Genomic DNA, 21,616 nt, shown 5'->3' with positions numbered 1-21,616 from the left:
CCAGTTTTTGATGTGCTAATAAACCAGCTCTGTGGAAGAAAAAAATGCCCTGGTTTGTAGCTTTTGCTGATTTCCATGGCATGAATATTCCTTCCACAGCCAATGTCAGGCTACTGACATGGTGTCACTGTACTCCGAACTGGGAAGAGATACTCATATTGGCTCTCATGACCAGTGGAGCTGGTTCTAGTACACCACTGAAAACAAAAATTTCTAAACCAGAGTTAAAAAAAAAAAAAGTTTAAGAAGAGATGTGGCATAGTTCCTTACTCTAAAGCATTTCCACTGACAGACTGAATTCAATGTGTGAGAGAAGCAGGGCATTAAAAAATGCCTTAAGAGCTTGGGCTTTGTAGTCAGAGAGCCATGGGTTCAAATCCCACCTCTCCTGCTTGTTAGTTGCATGATCCTTGACAAGTCACTAAGCCTCTTTAATTCTAGTTTCCTCATCTATGAAGTGGTGATGATGATGATAGCAATGTCTACTTCATAAATGTACTCAGAGTTACGTGAGAAGTGTCATTAAGAAAGAGCTTAGCAATAAGAAAAGGTCAAGAGATCAAAGGGGGGAAATGGGTAAGATACGTGTATAAAGAAACTTTGTACAACAAATCATCCAAATATTTATTGATTTAAAACAGCATAGACTTTCTCACAGTTGGCAATCCAGGCTGGGTTTAAAGGGAAGGCTCTCTTCTTCACTGAGGGGTTAGCTGGGCTCACTCGTGTTTGCAGTCAGCTGATGATCCACGGCCTCACTCATGTGTGGCAGTTGGCAGGACTAATGGAGGCTAATGGGCTACAAGTCTGTCATCATTGGACTGGGTAGTCTGGGCGCCTCCACATGGCCGTAGTTGCAGGGTTCCCAAGAACAGCGAGAGAAATCAAGCACTACTCTTGGGTCTTTCCAAGACTCACGCCTTCTCGTGTCGTTGGCCAAAGCAAGTAACATGTCTCAGCTCCAAGTCAGTATGGTGGGAAGGCCTCAAGGATCTGGACTTGGAGAGGGAATTTATTATGGTTACTTTTTAAAGTAAGAAAAGACAATTGATAAAAGAGAAAATCTGAATGGCAAATAAATGCATAAGTTGGCCAACCTCACTAGTAATGAGAAAAATGCAAATTAAAATGAGATATCATTTCATATTTATCAGGTTGATAATTTTTAAAAGTCTGGTAAAACTAAGGGATGATATGAAAATGGAGAAATGAGAAACCCCATACACAGCTGCTGGGGAGTGGACATATTATGACACACTCGGAGAAGACAGTAATTAAAATGAATAGATTCAGTTTCTATGAATCAATATTGAAGACCCAATTCTGAGTTATAGAATCATCAGATAATAAGACTTGATACATTATAGATGGACACTTAATTTTTATAGATATGTACATATATAACAAAATGCAAAACATGGATGGGAAAGATTCACACCAATTTTGGAATAATATTTATCTCTTGGGATAAAGAGATGAAGAGCATGGGGCGCCTGGGTGGCTTAGTCGGTTAAGCGTCCAACTTTCGCTTAGGTCATGATCTCGCGGTTCGTGGGTTTGAGCCCCGCGTCGGGCTCTGTGCTGACTGCCAGCTCAGAGCCTGGAGCCTGTTTCAGAGTCTGTGTCTCCCTCTCTCTCTGACCCTCCCCTGCTCACACTGTCTCTCTCTCTCTCTCCTAGAAATAAATAAAACATTAAAAAAAAGAGAGAGATGAAGAGCAAAGAATGAAAAATAAAGGAAGCTTTGAATTTATTTGTGCATTTTATTTCTCAAAAAAAAGTGGAGTCACTGGACAAAATAGATGTTTATTGTATTCAAGGAATTGGTCCACAAGCATTTATGTTTGAAATATTCAAAATACTGTATCTTTGAAATATTCCATAATTAAAGCAACATTTAAAGAAAGAGTATCTGACAATTCCTTTAAACTAAGGAGAAAAGGTTGGGGAACAAGAGGACTAAGTTATATAACTGATTAATTAAAAAATATTTTTAATGTTTATTTATTTTGAGACAGCAAGAGCAAGTAGGGGAGGGGCAGAGAGAGAGAGAAAGAGAATCCCAAGCATGCTCCACACTGTCAGTGCAGAGCCCAATGTGGGGCTCAATCCCATGAACCATGAGATCATGTCCTGAGCTGAAATCAAAAGTCAGATGCTCAACCAACTGAGCCACCCAAGCACCCCTAAGTTATACAACTGATTAATTTAACTGCCCCCAAAAATGTAATTTTTGTAGGGAGGGGCAACCTAGTGTGGGTTGAGTGGATCAGGTAGAAGCCAGCAGCACATGCACTGGAAGACTTCATCTGAGGCAGAACAAGGGAGATAGAAGTTTATTGGATACACCACAAGGGGGCGTCAGGCAGGACAGCAAAGGAGAGACTGGCGAGGCGTTGGTGGGGGCTGTAGTTAAGGGGGATGGTGAGGAGATGTGGGAACATGTGGAGTTTTTCTGTTCAGTACCTGTGTCCGGGTGTAACCCATTGGTCAGCTAGGGCAGGCATATGGATACGTTGAGGTGGGTCACCTAATGGAACTTTTTGCATTCAGCCTGGAGTGGGGTGGGGATTAGGGGATCATTGTGGGCCCTCCTATATTACTCAGGTTGCCATTGTTCAAGGTGGCACTTGTATTTTAGGTCACATTCACGGAAGTATAGAACGCAGAAAGAACGTGTCTACAATCCGGCTGTGCTCTGCAGTGGTGAGACTACACCAGAGCACATTTTGAAAAGGGCGCACGCTAATGTGAATGTGACCATTTGTTCAGTCAGCCACACCCCTGGAGCATCTACCTGGCTGTCACTACCAGTTACGGAAGACCCTGCAGAGCACAGAAAACCTGAGGCCCTGTTCTCAGAGCTTAGCTTCTATCCCAGTCAATGCACACAGCAAACTTAAGAGCACATAGTATATGTGGGGTCAGGAATGGGAGCCTAGAGAGTTGACGGCAAGGGGGCTGATGAAAAGCCGTGCCCAAACCAAGTTGTGTGCAGAATGCTGGCAAGGTTGCCATCCACCTCTCTCTCCTGCACTGGCTCTGAATCTATAGGGAAACTTGAAGCTTTAGATGGAACAGCTCTGGGTACCTTCCTCCACAGACACACTCAGCATAGACAAGGACAAACCAGCCTCTGTGCCCAGAGGCCTTGCCAGAGCTTTCACCAAAGCCCAGCATTAGCACTTCCATGAGACCTTTACCCCCAAGTGCAGTGGAAGATGAGAGCCCTTTGATCCATCCATCAGCTCCTCGGTGGCTTTATCCCCTCTAGGCTGAAATGCAAAAAGAGTTATTTTTGCTGTACTGTCTTTTTATTTCTTTTCAACCTCTTATTTCCTATTCTGTAATTATTGCCAAGGAATGTTCGCAGAAAACATGCTAGATTTCTGACAGTCTGTCATGTGGGAGAGAGATGAGCTCTTCCTGTGGGCTGCCCAGAGATTGCAGTCTGACTGGGGAAGGTGCAGGGAGACGGGTTTCTGGCCACTGTAAGGGAGATGTCTAGGGCCGCTGGACCCAGAGCAGTGGCCGGCTGCCTCCCCTGGGCATCACCCAGAGACCACACAAGAACATTGAAAAGGAAATCGTTGGCCCTACAAATTCTATATAATGTCTTCATTTTTTATGATCCCAGAATAATCGTTGCAAATCATTAAAAAATTCTAGAAATGTTTAAGAAGACATGATAGCCCTATAATCTCCTCTTTTAGAGAAAAATCACTAACACTTTGATAGGAATCGTTTCAAAATTTTGTTAGATATACAAACTTTCAGACATGAAAAGGGAAGAGTGCTACGTGTAGATTGAATTGCAATGTACCCCCGCCCCCTTGGGTTATATCTCGGAAGACTTTGCCATGTTTGGATGTGCAAGACTGGCTCATTCCCTTTATGGGTTGCATTATACCCACCTTTGCAAATATGCATTGAATGCAAACACCCACTTAAGGTCAGGCACTGCTCTAGGCGCTATGAACACAACAGTACACAAAACAAAGGTTTTGTCCCTCATGAGGCTTTATGTCCTAGTAGAGAAAAAAAACATACAAGCAAATGAATAACATATAAAACGTCCAAAAGACACATGCCATGAGGAAAATCAATGGGGGTTAAGGCAACATTGGGCAACAAAGGACACTGATGGTTTAGATTGCATAGTCATGGAAGACTTTTCTGAGGGGCTCTGTATCAGTTGTCTAATCTCTGTGTAATACGTTCGTCTAAAACTTTGTGGCTTAAGCAGCAATATTTATTAACTCAGTTTCTACAGGACAGGTGTTCCGAAGCAGCTTAGCTGCTCTGGGTGTCTCACAGGCTGCAGTCAAGGTGTCAGCCAAGTCTTTAGTCACCTGAAGACTCAAACAGGGAAGGATCTGCTTCTAAACTCACATGGTTGTTGGCAAGAATTAGTGTCCCACAGATTGTTCTCTGAGGGCCTCAGCTCCTCACTGGCTGTTTGGGAACTTTCTCCAAGTTCCTTGTCATGTGGGCCTCTCCACAGGGCGGCTCACAACATGGCAGCTGGCTTTATCACAGTGGGCAAGAGAGAAGAGCCAGAGAGGGAAGACAGAGTCAGCAAGCTGGAAATCACCGTATGTTATAATCCATCTCAGAAGTGACAGCCCTCATTTTTATTACGTTCTATTCCTTAGTCAAAAGTCACCAGGCTGAGCGCACACACCAAGGGAAGGGATCGTACAGGGTGCAAATACCAGAAGGAGGGATCATTGGAGCCATATTGTAAGGTGCCCACTATGGGGTGATATTTGGACAGAGGCACAAATGAAGTGAGGGAGTGAGTCTGGTAAATATCTAGGGAAAGAATCTTCCAAGAAGAACAAGAGCAAAAGCAAAGTCCCTGAGGTTGGAATGGCCCTGGTCTGAATGAGGAGCAGTGAAGAGCCCTCTGTGGCTGGAGCAGCAGAGGGAAAGACTGGTGGTAAGTGAGGTTGAAGAAGGAAGCAGAGATGAGATCATGGTGGCCTTTGCAAGCCATGGGAAGGACTTGGGTTTTATTTCTGAGTGATAAGTAATAGTTTCCCTGGTTTGCATAATGTATTTATCTAACTCTTCGCTGATGAAGATCAATTATAATTTTCTGTTTCTGAAAATGCCACACCCTTACGCGCATGTGTACACACATTTGCACTGGTATTTGTATAGTAGATTTACTTGTAGGTATGTAAGTATGTACATATCTTAATGGAATTTTTATGGATCATGAGGTATGTGCATTTAAAAATGTAGTTACACACATATAGCCAAACTACACTTAAGATTGTCTCTCCCATCAATATTGTGCAAAAAGGAGAACTCTGGCCAACACTAAGTAGTATTAAGCTTTTGAATCTTTGTTAATCTAAAGTGGAAAATGTGACATTTCATTGTGATTTGCCTTTGCCTTTCCTCTCTAAAGAGGATGAACAGTTTTGCGTCTATACGGAGGATGAACCTTTTTGCATCCTTCTGTTCTTCCTCTGCAGAGCCTATTGAGGTCTAAGGGTCCTCTTCTCTGACTGCCCCTGATGGAAGCTGGCCCTGTGGCCCCAGGAGATATCCAACTATCCAAAACTGTTTACCTTTGCTCCCTGGGGCCCCACGACCCACTCTGGCCTCCCCATTGCCGAGCCATTGCTGTCTTTGCCTTAACTCTTCCAAGTGAATATCCTACCCAATATCCAGCTCCCCTACCACCCTCTGCACCAGAGCTCTGAGGTGCTCAGAGCCCCCCACAGGGAACCAGGTGGAGTAATGGTTACAAAAGTATACACTAGACTCTGATCCAGCTCCAGCTCCTATAACTCATTGACCTTCGGCCAAGTGCCCAAACAAAATATGCCTCCATTTATTTCCCTAAACTGAAGTCAGAAATAATAGCTGCCTTTCCAGTAGGCTAGTCTGAGGATTAAATATATGGTTCAGGAAAGACACTAAGTATAAGTATAATACCAGACATTTAGTGGGTGGTCAATAGATGTGAACTGTTACCATCATCCCATGCTGCCGTGCCAGCCTCAGAATTCCTGCAAGGCAGTGACAATATCTTTTATTTTTCTACTCCCAGACACACCTCATACAGTGACTTTCACCATATAGCACTTGATAATTATTTGTATAATTGTGTATGTATATCAAATAAAGGAATTCACATCTGAATGAATGAATGAATTGCATATGTAGACTTAATATGAAGGGACTTAACTACCAACTGCTATCTTGTGTACAACTGGGAATCCTTGAAGGATTTCTTGAAGATTAAATAACATAAAGCAATGTTTTAAGAAGGAATTTAAGGAATAAGTAAATTTGCAAATAAGATTTTTTTTAAACCTGCAGATTTCCCCAATCCCCACAAAGGCAAGAGGCCAACACATATTTGGAAGCATGCTTTCAGCTGTCTTCTCTTCAGACCACTCATGCTTAGGCTCAGTGGCTCCCCCAACTCTTGTAGCCCCTCTGACCCCCAGTCGGCCATTATTGGACAGACCCCCCCTCTAGAAATTAACACACAAATGTACTCACTTTTTTTTTTTTTTTTTTTTTTTTTGCCTCTGAGACCCTCTTTAGCATGTATAGTATTCTAAAACAGAGGCAGACAACCCAGCCCTCAGGCCACATCCAGCTTGTAGATGTTTTGCTCCACAAACACAGTATTATTTTAAATCGAATTAAAACTCAAGAAGCTTAATTTTTAAAAAAATGTATATCTGGCTTCTCTTGCAAAATCTGAGTTCTGGCCACAGGGGTCAGCACTCCCATGTAGCAACGTCTGTCTGGAATCATGTAGCAGCAGCCCTCTTTGGATGGGCATGTGTCTGATTCTCAGATTCCCACAGTCCCCACCTGCTTGTCTCATTGTTTTGTTGAATGGATGTTAAGCCACGTGAACTTTCAACCCTTGCCTCAAAACCACCATCCCAACTGGATGTTTGCCTTGCCTTTCACTAATGAGTATTTCAGCCCCAAACAACCCCTCAAAGGCACAGAGCAACAGTTCCTTAATCCCTGATGTGGTTTTTGAGAAAGACGCTCTTATACTTAAATACACCTGGGCATTGTCTACAGTTTTAACCTCTGGGTATTGAGTACTTGTTTGACCATCACTATTTATAAGAAGCCCCTCCATAAATACCCTGTGGAAGACATTTTGGGGAGCACAGCCTGGGAAGGTTCGGAGAACTTCCAAACCTAGAGAAATCTCTTCAGAGGTGGAGCAGCACAGCCCAACTCCAGCCTCTGCCCAGAGAGAAGACATGTGGCTAAAACAAGTCATCCATTGGATAGGTCAACAGCAGATGGAGCTGGGGAAAAGGAGGACCCCAGTCTCGGGACTTGCAGTCTGGGTCCTGGAACCAGACTCTGAGATGAAGATATGTGTGCAACAGGTTTGTCAGGGTGTGCACTAGGTAAGAGAGAGGCCTCAGATGACCCTGCAGGAGGGTCAGGAGCTGCATGCACCTTCACAGTTGTCTTCCATATTGAGGCAAGGATGCTAGGCCTATGTATTTTCTGTATCAATTGGTTGTAGAAGGAGAGAGAATAACCGTGAGGGGGGCAGCTCTCTCCAGCCAAAGCCAATTCCCAGGGAGGGATGTAGCTATGAGCCATCAGCAGCCCACACTCCTATGAGGCAGTTCTGAAAGGGGGCTCTGGCTGGAACTCATAGACCGACTACACCCACCTTTCTACTCAAGGGTTAAATAGCACCACCTTCTTCCCCTCCAGTGGTAGCAGTGACTACCATATGAAAATCAGAGGGTAGGACTTGGAGGCAAGATTTTTCCATCTTGCTTCCAACTTTTAGCACTGGTAAAGGGGATGATCCTTCTGAAGCACAGTTCCATTTACATTTACTACAATACTCAAAAATCCTCAGTGGCTCCCCATTTCCTTCTGAATGAAGTTCAGAATCTTTAGCCTGGAATTCCAGACCCTCCACTAACTGTCCTGGGCTTCCTTTCCAGTCTGTCCCCCATTATTCTCCTGCAAAGCCCCATGCAATCTCCACAATTCACTTCCTTCCTGTCTTTGCTCTTGTTGATCCCCTTTGCCTGGAAAAACCTTATCTCCTATGTCCGTATATCTAAATCTTATCCAACTTTTTTGGTTCAGTTCAAATGCTTCCCCAGTTCCTTCTAACTGGAAGCAATCTCTGTCTGATCTTATAATAACATTTTTATCATAAGTTATATACAATTTATAATACATACTAAACCATAAACTCCTTGAGGGCAAGATTTTAATCTCACTCAGTGCCTTGTGCATAGTAAATACTTACTGAGTGTTGGATGGATGGATGGATGGACGGACGGATGGACGGATGGACGGACAGATGCATGGGTGAACAGTGGTGTAGATGGGATAATGGCAGGCACTGGACAGATGTCTTACTGTTGAGGTAATGCTGAGTCTTGTCTTCACTCTCTTCCTGGGCTCTGCATCCAATTTAGTTTATAGACAAGAGGAAGACTAGTCCAGAAAGAACTAAAGATGTATTTTTTGTATCAAAATATGAAAATTACCTACTGAGTCCTGAAGGCATTGAGGAATCGCTGATTTCCCCTTGTAAACTTATCACCATATTTGGCCCTAAGAAGGGAATACAGGCTTTGCATGTTATCCTAAAGTAGAGCATAGAGCATTCCTATGAAACCTTTCATATACCAAAATGGTGTACATAGAGAGAAGAAGTAATTACCATTAATTCACATAAAAAATTTGTTGGGCTTTTCCAAACCCAAAAAATAACCTCTCTTAGGTTTCTCTTATATTTTAGGATGCATCCTGCTAATGGATGCACAGAATAAATCCAAATAAAGCACAAATGCTCAGAGGCACAGTTCAAAGCTGTGGCAGCTTAATGCTGAGATGCCGAGTGTGGTTCCCCAGGAAGGAGCTTGGCGGGACCGCTCTCACTGCTGGGGTGCACGCTGCCTCTATAATGGCTGGCTGCAGAACAAATATTGAACACTATTTTCACTTCTTGCCTTTTTTGTAACAGTGAAAACCTTCCTCATAGTTCTTTCAGTTCGTGTAAACAGGTACTTATGTCCTTTTGTAAAAGTGAAGTGATATATCGTGGACGTTTGAAAAATAAGGGATACCTGTAGTGGATAAATCCACATGAGTGTACCACAAAACAGCCCCCTGGCTGGCTGTTACACTTCAGGTAGTACCACTCAGAAGATTTCTTGAACCTCAGATAGTTGTTAACAAAACAATATGCTGATCAGTTCCAAAAAAATAAATCAGAGGCAATCAGTTTTGGCAGCTGCTTGGCTCATGAAAGGTGACACCCAATTAGAGAATATGAACCACCCCAAACAGCGCGGCTTCCAGCATCCCACAGGATTTACGGCCGCAGTCATGGGTCTGACAGCCGTGGATCCTGCTTGGAGACACAAACTCCTCCAGAAGCCATAATAATAACCTCTTACTCTTGTGCAAGCTGCCTTTCATCTGGGTGCTCACCATGACTCAGTGAGATAGGGATGGAAAGTATTCCCATCCCCCTTTGAAGCCCAGAGAAGAGAGCCTCAGAGAGGAAAAACTATCCTTGCATAACATGGTGATAAAGCTAGTGTGTAGTGGCAGGGCCACAAGGAAGACCTAGCCTTTGACTCCTTCACACAGCCACCCCCTTGCTAGTGGGTGACGTCCTCACCCATACCTTTGCCTCTGGGTCTACAAAGGAAAACTATCAAATACATAGCCAATTTAAGAAAGACTTGTGCATGCCTGTCACATCCTAGCCATTATTTAGAATTTTAGCACAAGGGAATTATTCTTTCTTATTTAATGGTTACTTATTTACTTTGAAAGAGAGAGTAAGTGAGTGAGGGAAGGAGGGAGGGAGGGAGGGAGGGGCAGAGCGAGAGAGGGAGAGAGAGAATCTCAAGCAGGCTCCGCACTGTCAGTGCAGAGCCCAATGCAGGGCTCGATCTCCTGAACTATGAGATCATGATCTGAGCTGAAATCAAGAGTGATGCATAACCAACAGAGTCATCCGGGTGCCCTGGCCAGGGAATTATGCTTAATGCCTAATCAAAATTATTTCTATGAAGTTTCCTTTTTTAAAAAAAAATTTTTAACGATTATTTATTTTTGAGACAGAGACGGAGCATGAGCAGGGGAGGGGCAGAGAGAGAGGGAGACACAGAAACTGAAGCAGGCTCCAGGCTCTGAGCCGTCAGCACAGAGACCAATGTGGGGCTCAAACCCACAAACCACAAGATTATGACCTGAGCCAAAGTCTGAAGCTCTACCGACTGAGCCACCCAGGTGTCCCTATTTCTATGAAGTTTCACCTCAGTCTCCTTTGTCCCATTCTCATCTCTTTAATATCGTTTGAAAGAAGGGCAAGTCCTGATTTTCAGAGGAATAAGATGGTCCCTATTAAGCCCTCAGGCAGATTGTGTAATAGCAGGAATGTGAACTCCTAGATGGCGAATGTGTTCAACCCTGGGACCAGCTTAGACTCCCTAGGAACAAGGCACGTGAGACAGGCTTGTTGGTGGGGTGACCGCAAGAATGACTCAAAGGGATGAAGTAGATACAATGCCTATCGATTTTAACAATGGCTTTGATGGCGTTTCCTATAATATCACTGTGAACAAATTACAGAGATATGGACCTCATGATAATACCATTCAGTGGATTTATAACTGGTTGAATAAATTCAGAGATGATGATTAATGTGTGATGGGATCCTACGGTGTACCCTGAATGAGAAAATGAAGAATTTCGACCTCTGTCTTATCCAGTCCAAAACTTGTATCAACTATTATTAAGTGTCTGTCTCCTAGAGCCTGTCCGTCCCATCTACGCAGCTTAAGGCTGAGAGGAGAAGCTGAGGAGGGGGCCCCAGAACCTGCAAGTCAAAAACAGTCTGGATGGATGGGTATATCAGTTCAGACCTGATGAGATAATCTTTCAGTGGATATTTTTAAAACCTTGGGGTTTTATTCAAAGATTCAAGAGCACAAGTAGAGGATGAGGAGGGATACCTTGGAACAACTCGTGAGAACAAGGCCTCAGGACTGAGTTTCCATGCAGGTTCAGGTTCACGCTCTGGCCAAGGAAGCTGCTGGGAATGTAGAGTGCAGTGTTTCAGTGGGAGCCGGCTTCTGTGTGCTTCTCCCAGTGACCTGAGATGTGTGCTTACGAGGGTCACTGACCAACTGAAGAAGGGCGGTACGCGGGTGAAGAACAGAGGAAAGATGCTAGACAAGATGTTAATTAAATCCCAAATGGAGGTGCTGGAACTGTTTAGCCTGATGATCTTTGTCTTTAAATATCTGATAGACTCTCGCTTGGAAGAGTATTCTCATTGTGCGTACCCTGGAGGCAGCACTGGGGCTGGTCAGTAAAAGCTAAAAGGAAGCAGATTTTTGTTCATCTTTAGGAGGAGGACCCTAAGAACTGCAATTTTCCAGATAAGGCTACATGTCAGGAAGCAGCACAGAACCAAGTATGAGACAGCTCACAATCAAGAGAGGCCGCGATGTGGGTGGGTGCTTATAGGATGTGAGTGCTCCGGGCCAACCCAACAGAACACAGGCAGTTGCCTTGGGGTGGGCCATCCACATGAGGCAGTGGTGCTGGCCAGCTTTCTTTGGCAACAAGGGCTCTTTACAGTTGGTCCACCCTTCCTTGCACCTTCCACCCCTGACTGGCGCCCTACACACCGTTAATAAATCCTTGAAGCCAGACCTGAAGGTTCAGGATGAGTGGTTTCAGTATCTCTAGATTTTCTCAGGGGTCTTCTTAGTCCTCCTCTTCCTCCTCCTCCTTCTTCTTGTGTCTGCATTGGTTTTGGTTTTTTTTTTTTTTTATTTACCATTTTTTTTTCTTAACCAAACTTTTTGTCTTCTCTCTGGGCTTACCAGTCTCTGCGTTTCCATTCAGCTGCGAGGCTCCCCACTGAGCACAGTGCTTTACTGGTGGCTAGAAAATAGGGATGTTAAAGACTGTGGGATGTGTGACTAAGAGTGCTCATCCAATCCCCTCCCTGAAGCTATCTCTGAACAAAATCTCCTTTGTAAAGATTTATCAGAGAGGGGCGACTAAGTGAACCACACGGCATCTGAGAGGGGAAGGGAGAGGAGTTGCCATAAGCTGAATCCCCACTCTAAATATCATTGTCTTCGGATTTTTGAAACACATCACATGCAATCCTCACACAATACTCCCCTGGTTAGGTCAGTTCATCCCTTGTAAATGGAAGGAAACTGGGGCTCCCAGGGTTAAGTAACCAGCTCAAGGTGACAGGGCTGGCAAGGTGCAGATTCAGGATTTAAATCAGGTCTGCACAACTACAGCCCATTCCCTCCTGGCTACAGGTTTCTGATTTGAGGAGTCGGAATCCAGCAGGCTTCATCCTACATCCATTTTGAAATCAGTTGTAGAATTTCATTCTTCCAAGAAGTTCACTCTGCAGCAATACTCGAGGGAAAATGTCACTCCATGGGGGGGCATCGATTAGCAATATTAAAATGCCTTTAGAAAAGACAGAATGGAGCAGTGCAGGATGCCGGCCCTGAAATCAGGTTTGGGGTGCTAAGGCTACAACTCCAGATCCAGGGCTGCAGGAGGATGGAGGTGGCTGGTACAGGTTCCTCCAGAACCATCTCTCCTCCTCACATTCCAGTACCTGACTGACGTATGTCCCTGCAGTGATACACCAAAGAGTCATTTTCTTCACTTTTGCCCCAAACCTGACATTGATAAAAGCGTCATACTACAATACAGGCTTCCATTTGGTATTATCGATTTTCCCTAAAGAAATGCTGCATTAAATTATAATAGCAAGCACACCTGCATAACGTTGACTTAGAGTATGGGGTCTGGGGCCCCAGCTACTCTATCACCCACTAACCCAGGCCCCATCCCTAACCACGAATTTCCCTGGGCCTCAGCTTCCTTCTTTGGATTGTCTTGAGAATTTGATTAGTTAATTACATGTAATGCAGAGTAAGTGAATTATTGTGGTTTCTTTGAGTTTTTTTTAATGTTTATTTTATTTTTGTGTTTTTTAAAATGTTTATCATTTTGAAAGAGAGACAGAGTGTGAGCAGGGAAGGGGCAGAGAGAGGGAGACACAGAATCCAAAGCAGACTCCAGGCTCCAAGCTATCAGCACAAAGCCTGACATGAGACTCGAACCCATGACCTGAGCCAAAATCAGGAGTTGGCTGCTTAGCTGACTGAGCCACCCAGGCACCCCGAAATGTTTATTCTAGTTTTGAGATAGAGAGTGAAAACAGGGGACTGTTGGGGGAGACAGAGGATCAAAAGTGGGCTCTGCAATGACAGCACCCCGATGTGGGGCTTGAACTGGCAAATGACACCATGCCCTGAGCCAAAGCAGATGCTTAATTGACTGAGCCATCCAGGCACCCCTGGTTTGGTTTTTTGAAGAGAAGGGAAATCATGGTCATTGGGCAGCTCCCAACCCAAATGCTGGGAAAAACAGCCAGCACCCCTAAAGAATGGCTCTGAGCTTAGACTCTACGTCCCCTCCATTATTCAGAATATCTCTACAACCTGCCATACGCGACTCACCCACAAGTATTGAAATTTTCAACTAATGAGAGCTGAGTGTTAGTGATAAATCATGAGAATAAGAACCCAACAATTTACTTTCTGAACGTTCTGTCATTTCTTAATTTGACAAAGTCACTATCAGCATTAGCTGACTGTGTTCACTTCTATTTGGCAATTCCATTTAGGGGCACCCCTTGATTGGGGTAGCCTGAGAAAGGAAGAGAGAACTTTTCCAACAAACTAGAAGCATCCTATATTCATTCATGAACTGATGGACTCATTCATTTGATTAATGATTTCCTGAGAAATGCTTTATGCCCAGTGCTCAGCTGGGTTGTACAGATTCAGTGGCAAGACAAGAAGACATGCTCCCTGCCCTTATGGTACCTCTAACGAGATACACAACAAACAAGTAAACAAAGAATTAAACAATTACATCATAAATGAGTGTCGTGAGGGAAACAGGGAGTACTTATGACAGAGAATAATGGAGAAAGGGGGATACTTAGACAAGGTGTTCTGAGGAGAGAATGAGTAAGGTAAGACCTAAAAATTCAGAAGCCAGATGTGACAGGCACCACTAGTTCCCTACTTAATATTTTTCCTCTTTTTCCTTATTCTATTTAGGGCCATGATGTACCCAGCTGAAAATACCCAACCATGATTTTGTCTGGAGTCACACAGCACAGTGTATCTAGCCAAAACACATTATTCCAGCCTTCTTTGTAGCAAGATGTAGCCAGTGTAACAGTGCTCTGGTCAATGAGCTAAAAGCTGAGGTTTTTCCCCTAATGGTGCTACCTTTTCTTGCTTCCCTTCAACTCCTTTTTTTTTTTTCGCCTGAAATATGGATAGGATGCCTGGTCCTATGGCAGCCATCTTGCAACCATGAGGAAAAAGCCATGACAGAATCTTAGAGATCTTGCCTATGATGTTTTCAAGCAAATGACCAATGCCACCTTTTCCAGACTTCTAACTGAACGAACAAACAAACAAAAACCCTTGTATGTATTGAAGTCCTATTGTCAGAATTTTCTGCTATTCAGAGTCGAATGAAATACCTCACTGATATATCAGTCAAGCAAAGCACGGAAGGAAGGGCACTTTGGGCAGAAGAAATGACATGTCTGAAGACCTCAAGGCAGGAATGAGCTTGGCATGTTTAGGAACAGAGAGAAGACCAGTGTGGCTGGACTATAGCAGGCATGGAGGGAAGTGAGGACAGCTAAGGTTGGACACATGAGCAAGAGACAGGCCAATTAAAGCCTTACAGGCTGAGGTAAAGACTTTGAATTTTATTTTAGGGTGAATGGAAACCATTTGATAGCTAATGTATATTCTATAGATTGTCTGCCTGTTGTGTGAGGAAGGGCCTAGAACAGGGCAGGAGGACAAGCAGAGAGACCAGTCAGGGCCATTGCAGTTTTCTTGGGAGTGAAGATGGTGGCTCAGACTAGGGCAAGGGCATTGGTGTGGAGGGAATTACACTGAAACAGCAGTGTTGCAGTCAGTGTGAGAATAATTGGGGGGTAAAAAGTCAATATAATATGTGAAGAATTTAGCATTTCTTTTGTTCATTAAGACAATCAAACTATTTATTGCCACAGACCAGGTCAGTGAAATAATATTGAATATACCAGCTAACATCTGTGTGTTACATGCTTTACAGATATTGTCTCATTAATCCTTATAATGGCCCTATAAGCTAGACATTATTATTATCCCCATATTATAAATGAGCAAATTGAGTCATAATCAGATTAAGCAAGTTGCTCAAGGATAATATTGTTAGTAAGTTAGTGGAGCTGGGTTTCAAACCCAAGTCTGTCTATGCCGTGACTCAAGCCACAAGGCACCAACAGACTATTCTGGGGGTGGGGAGGTGGTTTTCTATGCTGTATGTCTGGTACCCCACATAAAATGTCTCCACACCCCCAAGGCATGGTCTAGCTCCTAATTTTCTGGGTAGTAACACCTGGACACATTTATTGAGGCTTAATTACATGCCAAACCTTCACATTTATTGTGCCCACTTTGCAGATTGGGAAACTAAAGGTCAAGGAGGTTATGTGATTTACCCAAAGTCACAGAACTATTGAGCTTTAAACCCAGGCTGCCTGACGTGTTTGGCCTCTGCCTCCTCCACAGGAGTTTGCTCCTGGAGAGAAGGTCTGAACCCACGCAGATCACCTGAATGCTGCGAGGGTCTCAGGGTGCTGCTTCACCAAGCCAGAACAATGCACACCGCAATGCCAGTCTGGATATGGCCCCACAAGCCAGGCCCCACTTTGAAATTAGGTGATAGTAAATACATTGACAATGGCAGGCTATTCCAACCACATGTAATGTCACTAGGCCACAAGCCCATCTAGGACCAAGCCAAGCACGGAGATTGCCCTAAGACCTTGAATAAATCCTGCCTCCCTCCAGTTCTCCTTTGTCACCCTTCTGGAGCAGCTGTCTCTGATGACCTTGGCTAAAGCAGGGCCCCCTCCCTCATGCCACTTGCTACCCCATCATCCCTGGCATTTATAACTCATGGTTAGTGTCACTTATCGTTTATATGTTTGCCTGACGCCCACTAGAATGTAAACGTTACATCCCCCTTGCTTAGAATATCTGGCACATAGTAGGCATTCGATAAATATTTGATGAATGAATGAATAAATTAGTTAGTAAATCAATTTTTCATTTGCATTTGCACCCGGGGAAAATGATAAGCTTTCGGCAAATACACAGGTTTCTCTTGAGCTTAAGCACCCGGGACAATAGAAAGAAGGGCTAAGAGATAAACTGATAAGATGTCACGGGAAAACAACAACAGGATTGATGCAAGGGGTAGGCACTTACTCAAAGCCCCGTGTAGGCATGGTGGCCATCTTCCAGTCCCATGGGAGGCGCCATGACCCACTGCAGAGCAATTAACTAAGCACAACCAGAGGCTTGAGCTAGAAGCTCCCACTTAGGCAGAAGCCACAAGGGAAAGGGGCAGTGGTGAGCGGACTCCCTGGGAGAGGGCGGTAAGGAGGAGGTGCAGTCCAGGAGGCACGGAGGAGGGGGGCCTATGGCCATCACCTCCTGATTCGTTATTCCCATCAGCTGTCATGGAGCCTCCCAAAAAGCCATGCTCTGCTCCGCCTTCCACTGTGGGCAGCAGCAGGAGGAATGTGAGGTGAGATTTTGGAAATCTGTGCCCCGCTGGGAATCAGTTCCATTTCGATTTGAAAATCAAAAAAAAATAATAATAAAAGTTAAACAAAACATAGTTCTCTGATGCAGATGAGAGTCATCCATTGCTCATTTTTGTCTTCCCGGAAAGAACAGAAACCAAACATGCTCTTTCCCTGTTTGGGGGGGAACATTTTTACAGGCTGGCTTTTCTTGCTCTCTTTTGAATACCTCGAGCAGAACACCCCTCGTGTTGTTAATGACTTCAAAGATACCGGGTCCACTGTGCGGCAAGTGATAAAAATGTACACAGCATGTGTTGGATAAATTAATAAACTCTCCAGAGCCTCCAAGTCCTCGGGCCCAGCAGCACCGTAATGAAATGTTATTCTGAAGTGGAGGAGGTGGGAAGGAGAAAAAGGGGAGCAGTATTTAATATATGCAAATTAACTAGTATGCAAATTGCCACTAAGTTAAAAATAACGGCCTGCAAAAGGAGCCCATTTTTTAAGCAGCTTGTTTATTCATTAACCTAATTCCCATTATCAATCCTTCTGTTTTCTTCTTTATTAAGTAGTCACATTTGGGGAAGTTTGCTTCCTACAAATTGTTTTGCTCCAAAACCCACAACACCGGTGAGAACAATCACCATACATTAGCTTTTCTCCCTCTCGTTCTTGATTTTGCCCCTAGTCTGCATTTTCTTTCTTTCTTCCTGTCCCTTTCCTTTTGCCTTTAGTCTCCTTCCTCCTGTCATCCTCACTTGCCTTGTTTCTCCAACATCTTTTGTTTCTCCGATGCATGTGGCTCCCTGGCAGGTATGTGGGGCCAGGGTAAAGGAAGCCCCCTGTCTCGAAAGGTCTTACTCCAGGGACCTTTTCTCCCAGCCACCGGCCCCATGGGCTGGACTGTCAGATACAAAAAGCACCAGAAGCTGTCTCCCCATTACCTGGGGGCGTGGACAAGCATCAGCCTCCCGTCAGTAACATCAGAACAGCCAGAACAATGCACACCCGATTCCGGTCTGTATATGGCCTCCTCTGCCTCAAGACAGACCTTACACAGTGTTAAGACAAATTGGCAGCCAAAATCGTCCTCTTTTGTCTCAAGAAACAACCACCTTGCTATGTGCAAGCTCTGGTGCCCCCTAGAGGCTGAGGACGGTATAGGGCGCGGGGCTGGTAGCGGCGAAGGCAGGGCGAAAGCAGGGCCGGAGGAAGGAGCAGGGAGTGTTCTCCCACACAAAGCCTCTGGCTGCAGTGTACCTAGGGGGCACATCCAAAAAGTGTGGGCACCCACGAGCAGCTGGGGAAGGGGCTGGAGGTAAAGGCTTTGCCGATGCTGCGCCTGAGCTTGCAAAGCTGTGTTTTTGTGTTTAACTGTTGTCATTTTTCACCGGATTTTTAATCTCATAGTTATTACAAAGCATCAAGATTTTTTTTTTTTTTTAACCAATCGCTTCTCTGTACAGGGTGCTTGGCTACGGCTGTGCAGAGCTGCTTGTGCCGACCTGCGCTGCGGAACGTGCGATCTTAGACACACAAGCACCCCGCCCTGAGGCTCAGTCTCTTGAGGGAAGCTGCGGTGGAGGCCCTAATGCAGAATCTCAGGGCCGGCCTTGCCGGGAGCCCTTACTCCACAGCAGGCTGGGCTGCGAATCAGATGCAAGTGATTCAACGTGAACACATATTCCCTGAGCAAATAACTCAAATTCCCACTCCTTCCTGAGCTCCCAAGTTGCTACTGCTTAGCATTCTCCTGGGAAACATGCTATGTCAGAGCAGGAACCACATTCTTCAGGTCTCAGCTCAGAGCCAGAGCTTTGTCATCCCCCCTGCCGAAGCACCTATTACTCTCCGGCAACCATGTCAAATGTGAAAGGTCACACTCAGGTGGCTGCCTGGCATTTTTCTTAGACAGCAGACAGCTGGGGAATGAATTTGCATCAGCTCCTAAACCTCCAGCCTGCACTGCAATCTCCCATTGCTCTTAAGGGCCAGAAATGGTGTCAAAAGGCTAAAGACCTCAAAGAGGCAGGCAACATCAGAAACAGTCTAAGCCTGAGATGGAGCCAGAAAAATAAATCATTATCATTTAAGCCCTGCATGTTCTTATACATACTGTCTTTGCAATATTTCCATAGAATGAGCATATAAATCACCCTGCTCTTGACATTTTTAATAACTTTAAGAATGTGGTTAGGGTAATACTTAACTTTATTGACATATTGTATGGTTCATCCATCTCATCAAACCTCAATGAAACTTCAATGAATATTAACTGAGGACCCATAATGTACTAGGCACTGCTTAGAGAATACCCCGAACAGTCCCTGTCACCCTCCAGGAGTTCAGACTCATCGCCTTGACTCCTGTCTGGGAATCAATAGCCCACAGGGCAAGACTAGATGGAGTTGGGTACAGACGATTCAGCTTCTAGCTGGATGATCTGGCTAAGCCAACCCCCTTTAAATGATAACTGTGGCATATTTTACAAAGGGGTAGGAGAGCTTAAAAAGGAGGTCAAATAATTCGAGGAATAATGGTGAAAATATAGACTCATTTCTCAAATACTACCTCTAGGAGACACTCTTTGGCATCTTGCATTCTTTTTGTTTTTATTTTTTTTTAATGTTTTATTTATTTCTGAGAGAGAGAGAGAGGCAGCGTGATCAGGGGAGGGTCAGAGAGAGAGGGAGACAAAGAATCCGAAGCAGGCTCCAGGCTCTGAGTAGCTGTCGGCACAGAGCCCGATGCGGGGCTCAAACCCAGGAATGGTGAGATCATGACTTGAGCCGAAGTCGGACGCTCAACCGACTGAGCCACCCAGGCGCCCGATGGTGCCTTACATTCTTAGAGGCACAGACTTTTCTCTCTCACCTCGGGATTTTTTGAGTTGTTGCCTTCACAAAAATGCTGTGACTTCCAACTCTCTTCTCTTAGCCATTCTTATTCATTCCCCAGATCTCTGTTCAGACATCACTGCCTCCAAGAAGCTTTTCCTGATCCCTCAAATCTGGCCCAGGTGCCCTGCTCTATGTTTGCAAGGCCCCCAACCCCCCATCCCATATTCTCCATCACAGCCCCTGCCCCAGCTCATTGTAACTGTCTTTTACTTGAATGCTTTCTCCAATCTTCTATGAGCCTCTGGAGGGCAGGGACTATATCTGTCTTGCTCCCTCAAAGTTGTCTCCATAGACCCTAAAGTTAATAACTCTATGAATGTGATTAAGGTATTACTCAACCTTATTGATATAGTGTATGGTTCATCCATCTCATCAAAACTCAATTAAATCTCAGTGACCGTTAAACCAGGGCTCAGAATGTCCCAGGCAGTGGTGCCTGGCATAGAGTAGATGCTCAATAAATATTTTAGAGCGCATAAATGAGGAGTGGACCACACAGCCTCATCAGGGAAAAAATGTCATTAGCCATTCCTGTCACAGAGGGATCCAATTTCTCCTTCCTCCTAAATACATCCTTGGCTGCTAATCTGAGCATTCCAGAGTGAGACTTAAACTGCCTGAGAAAACATATTATAGGCTATGTAAAGATAAGAGAAAGGTACACATATTTAAATGTGGCCCTTCTTATTTATGGGTGCAAACTTTACACTCAGAAGACATATCTTCTTTATGGCAAAAGCCAAGGAAACAAATATTGGACAGAGAGAATTTTGCAGCAAACATTGCAGAAATGCTTTAATATCTCTGCTACATAAAGAATTCATATAAATTGATTTTTTAAAATTCAAGACCGCAATAGATAAGTAGAAAAAGAATATGAACAGAAAATGCAGATAAGGGGAGGCCTACCTAGTAAATAAAAATGTAGAAAAATATTCAGTCTTGCCAATTAAGACAGTTAGGAGGGATAGGACCTGAGAAAAGGACCAGAGAAGAGAAAAGGTCAGTTGCCCCCGTGGCCCAGCCTCCTTCCCTCACAGCAGGACTTACTTGCTGTTGCTGCTGTGTTTCAATGTGCCAGGTGAGGTGGGTTTGAGTAAGAGCCCTCCGGTCCTTACCACACCAGGAGAGATGCAGAGAGCAACACAGTGACCAAGGCCATGATGTGAATTCAGAGCTGGCAGCCAACGGGGTGGATGGAGACTGTAAAACAGCAAGTAAAGGGGGTAGAATGGCTTACAGGCAGCTTTGCTTATTATAGGATTAAGTGTCAAAGGTGGCTTGCACAGTGCTTAACATGCAGCAAACACTAGAAAACTGTGAAACTGGAAATACAGGATTGCAAAAGGAAGAGGAAGAATCAAAAGGGAAATAAATGAATGTTTGGAAACAAGGTGATCTATTTAAATAGGACAATACCCCAGGGGCTTTATGATTTGCTGTCAGCTTCTGGTTTTGGCTTCTTCGACAACCAGCTGCCTTGTAAGTTTCCCTCAGGTGCACCCACCAGAAGGGAAATGAGACCCATTAATGCTTCATGCCAACATGGTTCACAGGTGCCTTGGAAGTTTGGAAATGCTTCTGAAAAACAAAACAATAACAAAAATATAATTCATCCTATTAAACTCTCAGAACCTAAAAATAAAAATACATTATGTGGTACACCTTAAACTTATACAGTGATGTATGTCAATTATATCTCAATAAAACAGGGAAAAATAAAATAAAAATAATATTTAGTTTGACAAGCTTGGTACAGTATAAATAGAAGTGCAACATTTTTGGAAAGCAGTCCAGCAATATTTATCAAGCACCATGTATCAATTAGTCATTGTGGCAATAATGCTGTGTAACAAACGACCTCAAAAATCTCAGAAATGAAAGTTCCCGGGGGTCCAAGGTGGAAAGTGTATTATAGCCTAAGGCATCCCATGACTGTCAAGGGGGAGCACTGAGATTCCCAAAATGATTCCTCATCTTGTTGATTGCTGAACTC

General features: G+C 44.2%; 1 long non-coding RNA gene across 1 annotated transcript; it reads right to left on the bottom strand.

The window, feature by feature from the left end:
- Window positions 1-681: 681 nt before the first annotated feature.
- On the bottom strand, window positions 682-21,182 carry LOC120248222. The gene is made up of 3 exons (XR_005532528.1): window positions 21,040-21,182; window positions 20,671-20,823; window positions 682-998 (listed from the first exon to the last, which is right to left on the bottom strand). It is a non-coding gene; the product is annotated as an uncharacterized LOC120248222 (long non-coding RNA).
- Between the last annotated feature and the right edge of the window lie 434 nt (window positions 21,183-21,616).

The sequence above is a fragment of the Hyaena hyaena genome, unplaced genomic scaffold (assembly GCF_003009895.1).
Source record: "Hyaena hyaena isolate Hyena2069 unplaced genomic scaffold, ASM300989v1 scaffold_575, whole genome shotgun sequence".
Taxonomy (NCBI): domain Eukaryota; kingdom Metazoa; phylum Chordata; class Mammalia; order Carnivora; family Hyaenidae; genus Hyaena; species Hyaena hyaena.
This window is presented reverse-complemented; position numbering and strand designations above follow the sequence as displayed.